Source organism: Mustela putorius, unplaced genomic scaffold, assembly GCF_011764305.1.
Source record: "Mustela putorius furo isolate JIRA1106 unplaced genomic scaffold, ASM1176430v1.1 tig00003964_pilon_pilon_pilon, whole genome shotgun sequence".
Classification (NCBI taxonomy): domain Eukaryota; kingdom Metazoa; phylum Chordata; class Mammalia; order Carnivora; family Mustelidae; genus Mustela; species Mustela putorius.
Genome location: NW_025422108.1, coordinates 722,438 through 739,336, shown reverse-complemented (window position 1 = coordinate 739,336; position 16,899 = coordinate 722,438). Strand labels below are relative to the sequence as shown.

Below are 16,899 nucleotides of genomic sequence, written 5' to 3'. Positions count from 1 at the left end.
ATAGTGCCTTTAAAGTTTATATTGTGTTTCCAGCTTTATCTTTCTGGAAGATTCTCTTGTGTGTTCTAATCATTTATCGGGGTACTCATGGTTTGGGTTGAGGTGAAGTCAAATTCCATTTCGGGTCTGTAACTGATACCCTTTCTACTTTTCCCAGCTGTTCATTTAATATGGTTAACATTTTTGTTTTCTTCTCTCCCATTTGATTGCCATTTCCTTTATTCCCCTCTGGCGGCTCTCTTAATGTTGCTAGTTTTTGTGCCAACCATCTCCTCCCTGCCGTTGCCTTACCTTGACTTCCTTCCGCTCTGCCTCCTGGGGCTTTGGGGATGACAGTCCATTAAACAATCCTGTTGGCTGCCTTGGAGAAAACCAGCATCCTCTTATGCCTGTAGATGGCACGTGTAAACTGCAGACTGCAGTCCGTGCAGGGTCTCGGCAGTAGGGCTGAGCTCTTGGAAGATTTCAATGGATTGCAGGAAACAAGATTGAAACAATGAAGCACTGGGGTATTGAAAGAAAGCTTGACATTTACCAAGGAATGAGAAACAGACCTATTAAGTAGACATCTGTTATCTGTGTAGACTACCACTGCAAGTTCTGCATCCTGCTCTGAAGTCATTTGCCAGCTGTGATTTTGAAACATTTGTTTTTTGTGTTTTTTTTTTCTATTTGACTTCAGATGTTTTCTTTTTCATGGGCAGGCTGGCCTGTTTGTATTTGAATTAGTCACTTATCAATTCGGGCTATTCATTGTTTATGTCAGTGCAGAGCCAACTAAGTAATTAAGTTATTATCCAAGAGTTAAGAGCAAGAACTCTGACCCTTCCACTTATGAGCATTTGACCTTGGGCAATTTACTTGGCTTCTTTGTGCCTCTATTTTTAAAACATTAAGTGCTTTGTGTTAGCAATTATTGTTACTGTGATTATGTGGTGGCCCATGTTATAGGTATAGAGATAGACAGCCCATACACCTAAGGGTTTGGGTTTTTTTTTTCCTTTTAAGTTACTGGGTTTGGGATTTCTGATATAATCGACATATAATTTCCTGACAGTGGTGTTCATGCCATCATTGTTTATGGTCAAAAACCTGTGGAAAGAATCTACAGGTTCCCTTAAAACTCCCTACTGGAATCTGGGCTTCCAGAATCTACATGTTACCTTAAAACTCACCCACTACTGCCTGTGGGCATAGCTGTGGTCCTCCTCTCTCCAGATCTGAGTGTCTATCTCTAACAAGCACCATTGGCCTAGGCAAGAGCAAAGTCCTCTTAACCCACTGTGGCCCTAATAATGCTCAGTGTGCATCACAACAAAAATAAGGTCAATGTAAGGCAATACACAGGCTCATTTCCATAGTCCCAGTATCTCACTCCTTGTTGGGTTAGTCCAGTGCTGCTAGGGCTTGTGGGGCCAGCCTAGAATGAGTATTGTTAGGGTCAAGAAGACCTCAACCTAGGGAGGCGCAGAGGAACGACACCAAGGCAGCTCTTTCTGCAACAACACGGGCTTTATTGTTCCAGCATGCTGGGCTCTGCAACATACCTGAAGATCAGGCAGAGGCTGAGAGCCCTGATCAAAGGGAGCATATGGTTTTTATACATTTTTTAGACAAAGCCTCGGTACAAAGCCACAATCACAGTGACCTCTTTACACAGTTACAATTTCTGGTATGCTCTGCACAGTTTACAGTTTTCAGTTAGCCATATCTTATCGTCCGGGTGTAGCTGGGCGGCTGTGAAACTAGGACAAAACAGTTCTCTTCTTTGCTAACCACAAGCATAATTCAAGGACATCTCTTAAGCAGGGAAAGTGCTCAGGATGTAAGGCCTTGGGGGAATGGAGGAGAACACAAGGGGAAGGCCATGCTCCTACTTCTCTAGGTTCAACCTGCAAAGCAGCAGAGCAGTTACAGAAAAGCAAGTTAGCAGAAGCTTCACACAATTTAACTCTTTCAGCTCTGGATCTCTTCATTCCCCACTTCTTCTTGTGGGTATCTCTAACCTTAGAGTTTGTGAAGATCATCTGAGTGTAATGCTTCATATTGTTGCCTTATTACCATTAACTTGATCTGTCTTATTCTATCTTGTACAAAGGCTATCAACTTATTGAAAATACAGGGTCCTATAGTCAAAAGCAGGAGGAGAAAAAGTATGGGTCCCACAAGCGCTGACAAAAGAGTTGTCAGCCAAGGTGACTGAGAAAACCAAGATTCGAACCATCCTCTCTGAGCCTCTCTTTCTTGTTGGCGAGCCTCCAGGCCATGGATTCCTGGACCATTCCAGAGTGGTCTGCATAAAAGCAACATTCTTCTCCAAGAGCGGCGCATAGGCCACCCTCTTTCATAAACAGGAGATCTAAGTCCCTTCTATTCTGGAGGGCCACCTCAGCTAGGGAGGTCAGAGAGTCCTATAAGGCAGTGATAGAGGTTTCTAATGCCTTAAGGTCTTGATCAATGGCAGCCTGTAGGTGGGCAATTTGGCTGGAAGTATGCACCATGGAACCTACTCCCATTCCCACTCCTGCTGCAACCCCTAGGCCCATGAGACTAGCCAGAGAAATAGAAATAGGCTCTCTCTTATAGCGAGTGACCAGGGGCCTGAAATGGTCTTCAAAGCTGTCGGAGGAGTGGCATAGAATGCGGGGATATAGTTGTACCATCACACAGAAATGAGCAGAGGCATTGAAGATGCCAGTAGAGATGCAAGGGGTGAGCCCTGTGTCACAGGCCCACCATAGGCCAGAGCTAGGTGCCAGATAGGGATCAGAAGAATTAGAGTCCATGGTTTCAAATCTTGCAAGGCAGTAGGAGCGGTCCTGATGCAGGTTCCCTTGCCTCTCACCTCAGGGAGGGTCAACCCGGGTTTTGCATCCCAACTACAGGCCGTGGTGGAACTAATGGTTCCATTACTGGCTACACCTTCATAATAGGGAGGGGAAGCTGATAAGCAGAGCCAGCAGGAGGTCGTTAGCTCACTATGAGTAGCATTCAGGGCAGAATAGGCCCCCTTTATTAAGTAGAATAATGCTGGACCGGGGGGAGACTGAGTAACGGGGGATGTTAGAGGGAATTGGGTTGAGGATGGTGAGGTGGGAGAAGAGGTCCCCGGAGCTAGAGTTCCCAAAGGGGGGCTGCCAGTTGTGGGCAGAGAGTGGGGCTCCGAAGGGGGTCCTGGCATTGGGGCTGGACGAGATGGTTTGAGAACTGGATTAGGACCTACTGGTTTTGGAGTCTCTATCGTCCGCAAGCGGATGGTAAACCATGGACCATCATCATAACCCTCTTTATATAACCGCAGTCCCCATGTCCTTCCTTTATACCATTGAGTTAAAGTAGAAGGGTCTCTCCCAGCGGGTGTAAAGGTAATATTTAAGCCATTACACAGTGCCGACTTCTCACATCCTGATACTCCAGTCCAACAGGCTGGTATTGGATCCCTTTTGTTGTGATGGGTATTATTTCTCTGGACTTGGATCCAATCCCATGAGGATGAGGGTCACCAATAGGCATATCCTGTGTTCTCGCACCCCCAAGCCTTACAGTAGAAAGATTCTGGACATTTTAGAACTTGGGCTCGCTTCCGCCCATCCTTAGGACAAACATAAAAATCTAGGGAGCTAAGTGCACATCGGACCTGGGCAGTCGAGCACCCATAGTAGGGCTCCTTATCAAGAGGGTAAGGCATGCAAATGGGCATTTTATTCTGGTTTTCTTGGTCTGGTATGTCCCAGGTATCTAACCCCATGAATAACTGGCAAAGATCAGGGGTTAATGATGGCCACCACGCACCAGGGGTATGAGTCCTATGTATCTTCCATACGACCTGGCCCATAGGATTTGAAATCTCCCATGCCATTTGTTGGGGCGCATGGGGATTGCTATAAATCATTCGAAGTTGGCTGCACAGAGTTAGTGCTGCCAGGAGCGAAAGGACTGGCCCGAGAAACAGAGTCATGTTGTGGGATTTTTACGGGCCAGCTTGATGCGGAAGGGGTTGGTTGGGTGCCGATGGGCAGTCCACCGGTTTCCTGCGCTTGGAGTAGAGCCTGTAGACTGGTGAAGGTCGTCGGTGCCACCTGGTTGCCCAAGTCTGTTAGTCTCAGGAGGGGACAGGAGTGTGCCGCTCTGGTGTTGATCAGCAGGAGCAGGTCTGAGCTGACTAGCATGGATCCAGGCCACAATGCTGTCGACCTTGACAGCAGTTGGCGTGGTCAGCAGGATCAAGTAGGGTCACTTCCACCGAGGCTCAAGGCTGTGTACCTGGTGTCAGCGGACGTAGACCCAATCACCTACAGAATAAGAGTGGGGAGTAACAGTACCCGGTCGGTAGGCCTCTGATAGGCCCTTCCAGATATATTTCTGGATGGCCTCCAGAGCCTTAAGTCTGGGTATCAGCATGGCAGAGGAAGTAACAGAGGTCCCATATCCATGTTCAGTCATGTGTTTTAAAGGAGGGGGTCCCCCATAGAGGATTTCAAATGGGGTCAGGTTCCTCCTAGAGGGGGAAGGGGTATTACGCGCACTGAAAAGGGCATAAGGAAGGAGCACCCTCCAATCTTTCAAGCCAGTCTCTATAGCTAATTTGGTTAAGGTCTCTTTTATAGTTCTATTCATTCTTTCTACCTGCCCTGAACTCTGGGGTCTATAAGCACAATGCAGTTTCTAATTAAACCCCAAGACCCTGGCCAATCCCTGACTTACCTGGGCCACAAATGCAGGTCCATTACCAGATCCTATTACCTTAGGCAGCCCAAATCAGGGAAAGATCTCTTCTAGGATCTTCTTGGCCATGACCATGGCCGTCTCCTTCTTAGTGGGGAAGGCCTCGACCCATCCTGAAAAAGTGTCTATAAAGACTAGCAGATACTTATTTCCATATGTTGCTGGTGTTACCTCGGTGAAGTCTACTTCCCAGAAGATTCCAGGCCGGTTTCCCCGGTCCCTGGTTCCGGGGGAGCCGTCTGCTCGTTGCACGTTTGTCACTGTGCAGGCTTCGCAGGAGGAAACAATGTCTTGAGCCAGTTCCTTCGCCCTACCCGGAGGTAGGGACGGTAGATTTTGGTCCTTTAATAACTCCAGAAGCACTCTGGTACCTAGATGGGTGAGGCTGTGGGTGAAAAGTAAAAATTCATTTACCTTTTCCTCCAGGGTCTCCAGCTCAGTGACTTCTTCCAATGTAGTCAGGATGTTTGCTACCGGGGGGTCACGCAGGGCGGCCGCTCTTGCTTCTTCGTGTGCGCGACGGTTGCCCTGGGCAACTGGGTCTTCACCTTTTTGATGTCCAGGGCAGGGTATGATGGCCATCTCCTTTGGGAGATGGATAGCCTCAAGGAGATCTATAATCTCCCGTTTGTTCTTGATTTCTTTCCAGTGGAGGTGAGAAGCCCCCGCTGCCGGTAGATGGCACCATGTACATGAGCAGTGGCAAAGGCATAGCGGCAGATATTAGCCTGCTGGCCCGTCACCAGGCGCAAGGCTTGGGTTAGAGCAATAAGTTCTGTTTTCTGAGCAGAAGTTCCAGGAGTTAAGGGTGCTGACCAAACCACAGTTCGAGGCCCAACCACCGCCGCCCCTGCCCGTTGCTCCCCTTGTTGTAGGAAGCTGCTCCCGTCCGTGAACAAAGTTACATCAGCATGGGGCAGGGGTCTGTCCTGGAGGTCTGGCCTCGCGCCTGTTTCTTCAGCCAGGATATCCTGGCAGGAATGGATTACTGGGTCATCCGTCTCCTCTGGCAGCAGGGTGGCGGGATTAAGGAGCACAGGATTGCCAAAAGAGATGTGGTCTTTGTCTCACAGGAGTCTCTGATAGTGGGTTATGTGAGCATTGGAGAGCCAGCGGTCTGGGGGTTGCCGGATCACACTTTCCAAAGTGTGAGGGGCAGTAAGAATGATTTTCTGTCCCAAAGTCAATTTGTCAGCATCCCTGACAAGTAAAGCTGCGGCGGCTATGACTTTCAGGCACCTTGGTCATCCGCCAGCAACAGGATCCAATCTTTTGGATAGTTAGGCTACGGGGCGCTTCCAGGGGCCCAAGGATTGGGTCAGTACTCCTCTTGCCACCCCGTTTCTTTCTTCCAAGTACAAGGTGAAGGGTTTTTCTACATCTGGTAAGGCCAAGTCGGGGGCTGAAAGCAGTGCCCGCTTTATCCCATCAAAAGCCTCTTGTTGTTCCTTCCCCCATTCATAGGGGGCCTCATTTTTTTTTTTTAAGATTTTATTTATTTATTTGACAGAGAGAAATCACAAGTAGACGGAGAGGCAGGCAGAGAGAGAGAGAGAAGCAGGCTCCCTGCTGAGCAGAGAGCCCGAAGCGGGACTCAATCCCAGGACCCCGAGATCATGACCCGAGCCGAAGGCAGCGGCTTAACCCACTGAGCCACCCAGGCGCCCCGGGGGCCTCATTTTTGGTGAGGGGATAAAGCGGGGCAGCTAAGGAAGCGAAGCCAGGTATCCATAAGCGACAGAAGCCTGCCATCCCTAGGAACTCCCTTAGTTGCCTTCTAGTCTGAGGAGGCGGAATTTGCGTCCGTGAGCCACCTTTTACCTTCCTTGATCTTATAGCCTAGAAACATCACTTCTAACTGGCAGAGTTGAGCCTTTTTGGCAGAGGCTCGATATCCCAGGGTAGCCAGAGCCCTTAACAGGGCTTTAGTCCCATGGAGACACTCCTGCTGGGTCTCAGCAGCCAGTAGGAGGTCATCCACATACTGCAAAAGAGTCAAGGTGGGATGTGTCTCCTGGAAGGATTTCAAGTCCTTATGCAAGGCTTCATCAAACAGGGTGGGAGAATTTCTAAAACCCTGGGGAAGCCGCGTCCAGGTGAGTTGACCCGAAATTCCAGCATCAGGATCGGTCCACTCAAAAGCAAAAATGTGTTAGCTGTCAGGATGCAGCCACAAACAGAAGAAGGCATCTTTTAAGTCTAGCACAGTGTACCAGACTCGGGAGGGACTTAGCGTGCTGAGGAGATTATATGGGTTTGGCACCGTAGGGTGTATTATCTCCACCCAAGCATTCACTTCCCTTAGGTCTTCCACAGGGCCATAGTCACTAGTTCCAGGTTTCTTTACAGGGAGTAAGGGAGTGTTCCAGGCTGACTGGCAGGGCACTAAGACTCCTTGTTGAAGGAGCTTGGTGATGTGAGGGCGGATGCCCTCTCAAGCTTCCTTACTCATTGGGTATTATTTTACCTGGATAGGGGTGGCAGAGGTCTTAAGTGCCACCACTACAGGGGGTTGGGCAGTTGCTAAACCCAATCCCACCGTTTCAGCCCAAGCCTCAGGGAAGTCCTGTAGCCATCCTTCCAAATCCGGGAGGTGGTCCGTAGGGTTGGGCCCTTCAAACAGCTTGTACTCATCTTCTAGGGTGACAGTCAGGGTATTGACTACAGGCGGAGATAGTGGAGGGGAAACATCCTTATCCGAATGGCGTAGGCCCACAATGGGGTTTAAAAAAAAAAAATCAAAGGCCCGGAATCAGTGAAGGTAATCCTGGCTAGCAATTTGGTCAGCAAGTCTCTCCCCAGCAGGCAGGGCATTCAGAGAACACCAAAAAGGAGTGGTGCACCCTCCCGTTCCCTAAATCCACCATCCGCTTGGTGGTCCAGGGGCGGTACCTGCTCCCCTTCGCCCCCCCTGACAAGGGCCCGTTTGGATGAGAGGGGCCCTAGGGCCTGCTGCAAGACTGAATAAACAGCTCCAGTATCGACCTCAAAATCGATAGGAGTCCCCTCCACCAGAAATTATACCCAAGCCCCGTCCCCCCTAATCATCATCTTCAAGAGCCAGGAGGTTGGTAGTGCGGGGTGGTGGCTTGTTCTTCTTTTTAGGACATTCCTTAGCCCAGTGTCCACGCTCTTTACAGTAGGCACACTGGTCTGAGGCCAAGTTCGGGCGTCGCCTAGGAGAGTGGCCCAGGTTCCTTATCTTTCCTGAAGTCTTAGTATCTGATTTTCTACCAGTTTCTACCACTGCGGCCAGGATCTTAGTCAACTCTTTGTTCCTTCTTTTATCCCTTTCTTTTTCCTTTTCCTCTCTTTCTCTCTCCTTCCTTTCTTCTTTCTCCTCCTCTGTTTCCCTTTTATTAAAAATTTTGTTAGCTTCTCTGACCAAATCTCTAATAGTTAAGTCTTGTAATCTCTCCAGCCTCTGCAGCTTCCTTCTTATGTCTAGTGCAGACTGCCCAATGAAAGCCATGGCTATTGACGCCTGCTGTTCCTCCGACTGAGGGTCAACGGGAGTATACCTCCGGTAGGCATCAAGAAGCCTTTCTAGAAATAGAGAGGGGCTTTCAGTAGGGCCCTGGATCACACCTCTTACCTTAGCTAAATTAGTGGACTTTCGGCTCGCTTCCCTGAGACCTGCCGCTAGAGTCTGGTGATAGATTTCGAGGTATCTCCTACCTTCAGGCAGATTAGGATCCCAGTCAGGGTGCATCAGAGGTGAATATTCATCAATCAGATTAGGAAGCTGTGTAGGTTGCCCGCCGGGGCCAGGCACATTCTTTCGGGCATTCAGGAGGACATTCTCCTTCTCCTCAGAGGTGAGGAGGACTGAGAACAGCTGCTGGCAGCCGTCCCATGTGGGCTGATGGGAGTTCAGTAGAGAGGTAATTAGATCTGTTATGCGGGCAGGGTCCTCAGAGAAAGGAGGGTTATTATTTTTCCAGTTATAGAGATCAGAGGAGGAGAAAGGCCAGTACTGGAGGGCCGGCATGTGGCCCCCTTGCCCATTTGGAATGTCTGGGCCATATGGTCTGAGCAGGAGCACGACTGCCTCCGCCTCAGGACCTTGATCATTATCAGCCCGGGCCGTGCAGCTACGGGGTGCCATGGGCTGGTCTGGAAGGAGAGACGGAGTCAGGCACCAGTGCAGAGGTGGCGGAAGGCGGATCAGAAGGCACCGGTCCCGGTTGAGGAGGAATATGAGGAGGTAGGGGCTGTGGACCAGGTACTGGAGGGTAAGGAGGGGGAGCTTCAAAGAGGAGAAGGTCCTGTGAGTCTGGAAGTACAGGGGGCTTGAAGAGACTTTACAGGGGAGTTGGAGTGGGTCCGGCCGGGGGGATGGGCACTGTTAGAGCAAGGACCATCGGATTTGCAGGCAAAAGGGACAAAGGAAGTGGGAGATTAGGAGCAGGTGGCAGAAAAGGCTTAACCCAAGAGGGAGGATTTTCGCAGAGATCCTGCCACACCAAGATATAAGGCTCCTGGTCCGGATGTCCCTCGGGTCGGGGCCGGTAGATGACGCTTTTGACCTGCAAAATCAGGGAAAGATGGAAAGACCCCTCGGGGGGCCAGTTGACCTTGAAAGATGGCCATTCAGCGGCACAGAGAGTCTGCCATTTAGTTTTCTTTATAGAGAGAGAGAGATTATGAGCCCTAGCCTGAACCTCTGACCAATGGGCTAGGGTTAGGGACAGGGGAGTTGATGTGTTTTGTCCCATCTCGAAGTACAGGAAGATTCCTGTGGTCACCAAACCTAGAAGAAAGCAGGACACAAGTGCTTGTCCCCACTGGGACCATAGGAGAGATGAAAAATAAAATAGTGGCCTATGATAGTGTTTTCTGGGATATAGCAGATGTGGATCCTCTGGATCTACCCGATAGGAGGCCACCAGGCGTCCCTGGCCCTCCTTCACCTCCGGGGCGTCCCCCAGGGTTGCAACCGGTGTCTCCCAGACACGTCTGTCAGACACTGAAGGTTGCCCAGATATCACCAGAAATCACAAGAAAACAGAATCAGACTAACATGTGCACATGACTATCGGTACCCAAAGAGGAATAGGTGCCGTAGACTTACCCAAAGAGTAAGTTGGGGCCGTCCTGTCTGGCGTCCCGTTGGCTGGGTCAAATCTCGGTGGAACCTCCAAATGTTAGGGTCGAGAAGACCTCAACCTAGGGAGGCGCAGAGGAACGACACCAAGGCAGCTCTTTCTGCAACAACACGGGCTTTATTGTTCCAGCATGCTGGGGCTCTGCAACATACCCGAAGATCAGGCAGAGGCTGAGAGCCCTAATCAAAGGGAGCATATGGTTTTTATACATTTTTTAGACAAAGGCTCGGTACAAAGCCACAATCACAGTGACCTCTTTACACAGTTACAATTTCTGGTATGCTCTGCACAGTTTACATTTTTCAGTTAGCCATATCTTATCGTCCGGGTGTAGCTGGGCGGCTGTGAAACTAGGACAAAACAGTTCTCTTCTTTGTTAACCACAAGCATAAATCAAGGACATCTCTTAAGCAGGGAACGTGCTTAGGATGTGGGGCCTGGGGGGAATGGAGGGGAACACAAGGGGAAGGCCATGCTCCTACTTCTCAAGGTACAACCCGCAAAGCAGCAGAGCAGTTACAGAAAAGCAAGTTAGCAGAAGCTTCACACAATTTAACTCTTTCAGCTCTGGATCTCTTCAGTATGTTCTTGACTTCTAAAGAGAATGTAGAGGGGTGAGGGACTGTGGAAGAGAGAGAGAGTCTTTCCATTCTTCAGCTCTGCTAGCATTGGACCACCAGGGTTTGGGGGACTTTGGGTTGTTGCTGAGAAAAACTAAATCAGTACCCCAGTAGAATCATGGCTACCTTTACCTGCTTGCTCCTGTTGGTTGACCAGTTATTTATGGGGCAACTTTGACAATGATAAACATGTTCTTCGTGCTCTATGCTTTCAGCATACAATGTGTGTCCCAAAGGAACTTGGACCCTACCTAGCTTATCAGAGAAACCACCTGTGGCTATCTTACAACATCACTGAAGCCAAAGAGAGACTGAGGAACCGTTCCAGATTGAAGGGGACCAGAGAAACATGAGAACTAAATGCAAAGTGGGAATCAGAAGTGAATTTCTTTCTTAGAAAGGACATTGTTGGGACAGTTGCTACACATGAATGGAGTCTGGGAATAAGAGTCATAAGGTGTCAATGCTACTTTCCTGATTTTGATGGTTTGTAAGTTATGACAGAAAATGTTCTTGTAGAAAATCTACACCAAAGTATTCAGAGGTGGTGGAGTACCAGGTGAGGTGGGCAACTTATAGGGGGTGGGGGGTGTCTTTAAATTTGGAGTAACAGCCACTCTGGTGTGCTTGGGACAGTCCCAGTTTTGGCATTGACAGTCCTGTGTTTGGGAAACCCCTCTGTCCCAGGAAAATGATTGGTCACCCTGTTTTTACTGTGCCAGCAGCTGTTCTGGAAATTTCAGTTGTTTCAAAATAAATGTTTTGGTAAAAAGTAAAATAATTCGAGTAATAATAATTCAAGTGACTCCTGTAAGCATGGTTAAAGAAGGAGTTTCCAAGCAATAGGACAGATAGAAGCGGTGTAGTGGGCAGAAGTGATCACAGTCGGCTGGACCCGCCAGGGGCAGGTGAGGGCCCGTGTGCGGTCTGCAAGCTCCTCATGGTGCGCCCACCAACTATGCACCATTGTGTGCTGCCCTTGACCTTGTTGCTTAGTTATTCCATTCTTCAGTCTCCTCGTCTGTAAAATAAGAATGCTGTAGAATGTGGGTTTTCAACATTCTGAGAGGCAAAACCCTTTCTGGAAAGGCAGTCTTACTATTTCCGAGGCAATGGAACTGCTCTAGTTGAAGTGTATGATGCTTGTGCCGTCCTGCCAAACCACTGGCCTCACCTGAGCCTGCTACCTTGTACTCTTATCTTCCCTGATACCCTGGGGCTGGAGAAAATGTAACAGAATGCACTGGGTGGGAAAATATTTCTTTGTTATTTATGATCACCTTTTTTTCTCTTCACATAGTTACTATTTTGTATGTGTGTGTGGTAAGAATACTTAATATCTACATTCTTAGCAAGTAGCAAGTATACAATTCAGTATTATTAATTATAGTCACTGTACTATAACTTAGATCTCTGGAATTTGTTAATCTTATAGCTGGAAGTTTCTACCCCTTGACCAATGCCTCTCCATTTTCCTACCTCCCAGCCCTTGGCAACCACAGCTCCTCTCTTTTTCTGTGAATTTGACTTTTTTGGAACCCATGCCTAAGTGATTTCATTTGGTGTCTGTCTTTCTCTGTCTGTCTTATTCCACTCAGCATCATGTCCTCTAGGTTCATCCATGTTGCAAATGACAGGATCACCTTCTTTTTATGGCTGTATTTTATATATATATATATGTGTGTGTGTGTGTGTGTGTGTGTGTGTGTGTGCATACACACACATATATATGAATATATATGAATCATATATATATATAAATTTTTTTTCTTATCCATTTATCCATCAATACCTAGACTGTTTCCATATCCTGGCTATTGTGAATAATACTGCAATGAACATGAAAGCGCAGATTTTTTTTTTTTTAAGATACTGATGTCATTTCCTTTGGATTTAGACCCAGAAGTGGGATTACTGGAACCTACAGCTACAGCACTTCTACTTTTATTTTTTTGAGAGGAAACAAACAAACAAACAAAAAATGAAAAGGGAACCTATGGAGTGGGAGAAAATATTTGCATACTATGTATCTGATTGAAGTTAATATCCAAAATATGTAAGGAAGTCATATAAGTCAATAGCAAAAAATAAAATAAAAATAACCTGCTTAAAAATGCACAGAAGGGGCACCTGGGTGGCTAAGGGGGTTAAAGCCTCTGCCTTCGGCTCACATCAAAATCCCAGGGTCCTGAAATCAAGCCCCGCATTGGGCTCTCTGCCTGGCAGGGAGCCTGCTTCCCTTCCTCTCTCTCTGCCTACTTGTGATTTCTGTCAAATAAATAAATAAAATCTTTTTAAAAATGGACAGAGGATCTGAATAGACATCTCTTCAAAGAAGACATACGATGGCCAATATATGAAAAGATGCTCAACACCACTCATCATCAGGGAAATGCAAATCAAACACACAAGACATAACATCTCACAGCTGTTCAGATGGCAGTTATTAAAAAACAAAAGAGAGAAGGTGTGAAGAAAAAAGAACCCCTGTGCACTGCCGATGGGAATGTAAATTTGTGCAGCCACTATGGAAAACAGTAGGCAGGTTCCCTTGCCTCCTAAGATGGATGGGTCCCTTTTCCTTAGAAAATTCCAGATGCAACTATCTGTTACTCTCAAGACACACATGGTATCTTCAGGAATCATTTCTCAAAGTGCATACATGCATGTTTAAGAGAAAGTGTCCATTTAATACTATTTAGTATCAACATTATTTATATAACACTATAATTTGTCAGTAACACCTGGGAATGCATTTATTTATGAGATTGATTTTCTATTGGGTAGAGAGTCAGATCAGCCAGCAGACACTTAATGGGATTGGAGAAGGGGAGGGTAGAGGTGAAGTCTCTAGGTCAATGGAACATGACTATTTGAATATAAGGTCCTGGTCCCAATCTGAAAGTTCTTATTCCAAAAACAACCTGACAATCATTATACTTTTAGGATAATGATTGAGAAAATTCACAATGTCAAAATACTTCTCTGGGCTCAGAAGTTGTTTTTATGTGACCCTGAAATCCAGGGTCATTTGTTTTTTTTTACCCAGGCCATTGTCACATAAGCTCACATAAAGATTCTTCAACTACTCTTAGTAACTGATTCACCCCACTTCTGGGGTTCTGCAGCCTTCTGCTTTGGCCAAGAGTCTTCTGGCTAAATTTTCTCTTATCTGGAAGCCTCCCCACCTGCTGTTCTGTCTGCTTGGAACATTCTATCCTCCGTTCTCTTGGCTGGCTGGGCTAACTTGGTATGAAATTCAGGTCTCAGCTGATATATTATCTCTCCAGAAGTCTATTGATATGCCTCTTCTATGACACCCCAGCATCTTGAGCTCCTATGGTTAGGTGGGATGATGTTCTGCATGGGGACAGATGGAGAGGTAACCCCTATTGACTGGGAAATAGTTGTATTCAGAGAGCAGTGAGGATGAGACATTTCCTGAGAGGCCACAACTCTGCCACACTTCTGAAGGAAGTAAGATTTTAGAGGAAACCAGACAGAGCTCACCCAGAAAGAGTTACTTCTGGACTCCACTGACTGATAGCTCAGAGGAGGAATGTTTGGATGAACCTGCAGAAAGTAAAGGGACACCTAGAAGGTATGTTCTAGGCAGGCAGTATAGAGGGTTCTCAGAAATTGCCTTGTCTCCCACAAGTGACTGCATATTAGTGTCGAGAACCATAGGGCTAAGTGGTTCGCCTGCCCCTGGGGGTGCATCCTGCAGGCTAAAGTGAGGAAGGTCTGCAGAGGACCAGAAGAGTCCTTTCTGAGGACCACCAAGGGTGTCACAGTGCAATTCAAGGCTGACAATTCCAGAGGCGAAGAGCCCATCTAGAAACTTCCTGGGGGTCCCAGTATAACTCCAGTCACAGCTCCACTGGAAAGAGGAAGGAATCAGATAATATGGGGTTCACTTTAGGGTCCCCCAAACTGATATTAACCACAAAAATGAATGGAAACCTGCCATCACAGAGAGAGTAAAAGGGACTATTATGGGGATAGTGCCAAGAGGTGGTCAGAACAGAGGCATGCAGAGTTCTACTAAAAACAGTCCTTCTTTATGAAGAATTATAATTGTAGGCAGAACCTCTTGAAAGCAGCTAGGACAAAGAAGATCCTTACATACAGAGGAAAGCCCATCAGAATAACGTCAGACCTGTCCACAGAGACATGGCCAGCCAGAAAGGGCTGGCAAGATATATTCAGGGCACTGAATGAGAAGAAAATGTAGCCAAGAATACTTTATCCAGCAAGACTGACATTCACAATGGATGGAGAGATAAAGAGTATCCAAGACCAGCAAGGCTTAAAAGACTATGCAACCACCAGGCCGATACTGCAGGAAATATCAAGGGGGCTTCTTTAAAGGAGGAAAAAGCCCAAGAATAGCATTGAACAGAAATATAGAGACAATCTACAGAAAGAAAGACTTCAAAGGTAACACAATGTCAATAAAAATGTATCTATCAATAATCACTCTCAATGTGAATGGCCTAAATGCACCCATAATACGGCACAGGCATACTGGATAAAACAACAGGACCCATCCATATGTTGTCTACAAGAGACCCATCTTGAACCTAAAGATGCACCCAGACTGAAAGTGAAGGGATGGAGAAGCATCTTTCATGCCAATGGGCCTCAAAAGAAGGCTGGGGTAGCGATTCTTATATCAGACAAATTAGATTTTAAACTAAAGACTGTAGTCAGAGATACAGAAGGACACTACATCATTCTTAAAGGGACTATCCACCAAGATGATCTAACAATTGTAAATATCTATGCCCCCAATATGGGAGCAGCCAATTACATAAGAAAACTGTTAATCAAGATAAAAAGTCATATTGATATGAATAGTTGGAGATCTTAACACACCTCTCTCAGAAATAGATCATTGAAGCTGAAAATCAATAAAGAAATAAGAGCATTGAATGACACATTGGACCAGATGGACCTCATAGATATATACAGAACATTCCACCCTAAAACAACAGAATACTTATTCTTCTCAAGTGCACATGGAACCTTCTCAAGAATAGACCACATACTGGGTCACAAATCAGGACTCAACCGATACCAAAAGACTGAGATTATTCCCTGCACATTCTCAGATCACAATGCTTTGAACTGGAGCTCAATCACAAGGAAAAGTTCCAAAGGAACTCAAACACCTGGAAGCTAAAGACCACCTTGTTTAAGAATGCTTGGATCAACCAGGAGATCAAGGAAGAACTGAAACAATTCATGGAAACCAATGACAATGAAGACACTTCAATCCAAAACCCATGGGATACAGCAAAGGCGGTCCTAAGGGGGAAATATATAGCCATCCAAGCCTCCCTCAAAAAAATTGAAAAATCCAGAACACAGCAGCTGTCTCTACACCTTAAAGAACTAGAGGATCAACAACAAATCAACCCAACTCCACACATAAGAAGGGAAATAACCAAGATTAGATCTGAGATCAATGAGGTAGAAACCAGAGATACAGTAGAAGGTATCAGTGAAACTAGAAGCTGGTTTTTTGAAAGAATTAATAAGATCGATAAACCATTGGCGACACTAAACCAAAAGAAAAGAGAGAAAGCTCAAATACATAAAATTATGAATGAAAAGGGAGAGATCACAACGAACACCAAGGAAGTAGAAACAATCATCAGAAGTTATTATCAGCAGTTATATGCTAATAAGCTAAGCAACCTAGATGAAATGGATGCATCCCTGGAAAACTATAAACTCCCAAAATTGAACCAGGAAGAAATTGGCAACCTGAATAGACCAATATCTAGTAATGAGATTGAAGCAGTGATCAAAAACCTCCCAAAAAGACAAGAGCCCAGGACCTGATGGATTCCCTGGGGAATTCTACCAAACTTTCAGAGAAGAAATAACACCTATTCTCCTGAAGCTGTTTCAAAAAATTGAAGGAAAAGGAGAACTTCCTGACTCTTTCTCTGAAGCCAGCATTACCCAGATCCCCAAACCAGGCAAAGACCCTACCAAAAAGGAGAATTTCAGACCAATATCACTGATGAATATGGATGTTAAGATTCTCAACAGGATCCTAGCAAATAGGATCCAACAGCACATTAAAAAGATTACCCACCATGACCAGGTGGGATTTATCCCTGGGCTACAAGATTGGTTCAACATTCGCAAATCAATCAATGTGATAGAACAAATTAATAAGAGAAGAGAGAAGAACCACATGGTCCTCTCAACTGATGCAGAAAAAGCATTTGACAAAATCCAGCATCCGTTCCTGATTAAAATGCTTCAAAGTATAGGGAAAGAGGGAACATTCCTGAACTTCATCAAATCTATCTATGAAAGACCCACAGCAAATCTCATCCTCAATGGGAAAAAGCTTGTGTCCTTCCGTTGAGATCAGGAACACGACAAGGATGCCCACTCTCACCACTCTTGTTCAACATAGTATTAGA

At 46.4% G+C, this 16,899-nt stretch overlaps 1 protein-coding gene and 1 long non-coding RNA gene across 2 annotated transcripts in view; one reads left to right on the top strand and one right to left on the bottom strand.

Moving 5' to 3' along the window:
* LOC123389272 overlaps positions 1-16,899 on the top strand; it is a 163,350-nt gene that overhangs the window by 46,945 nt on the left and 99,506 nt on the right. The gene's annotated exons all lie outside the window — the stretch shown is intronic.
* On the bottom strand, positions 1,491-10,679 carry LOC123389265. Its single transcript, XR_006603842.1, has 2 exons — positions 9,800-10,679; positions 1,491-4,292 (listed from the first exon to the last, which is right to left on the bottom strand). It is a non-coding gene; the product is annotated as an uncharacterized LOC123389265 (long non-coding RNA).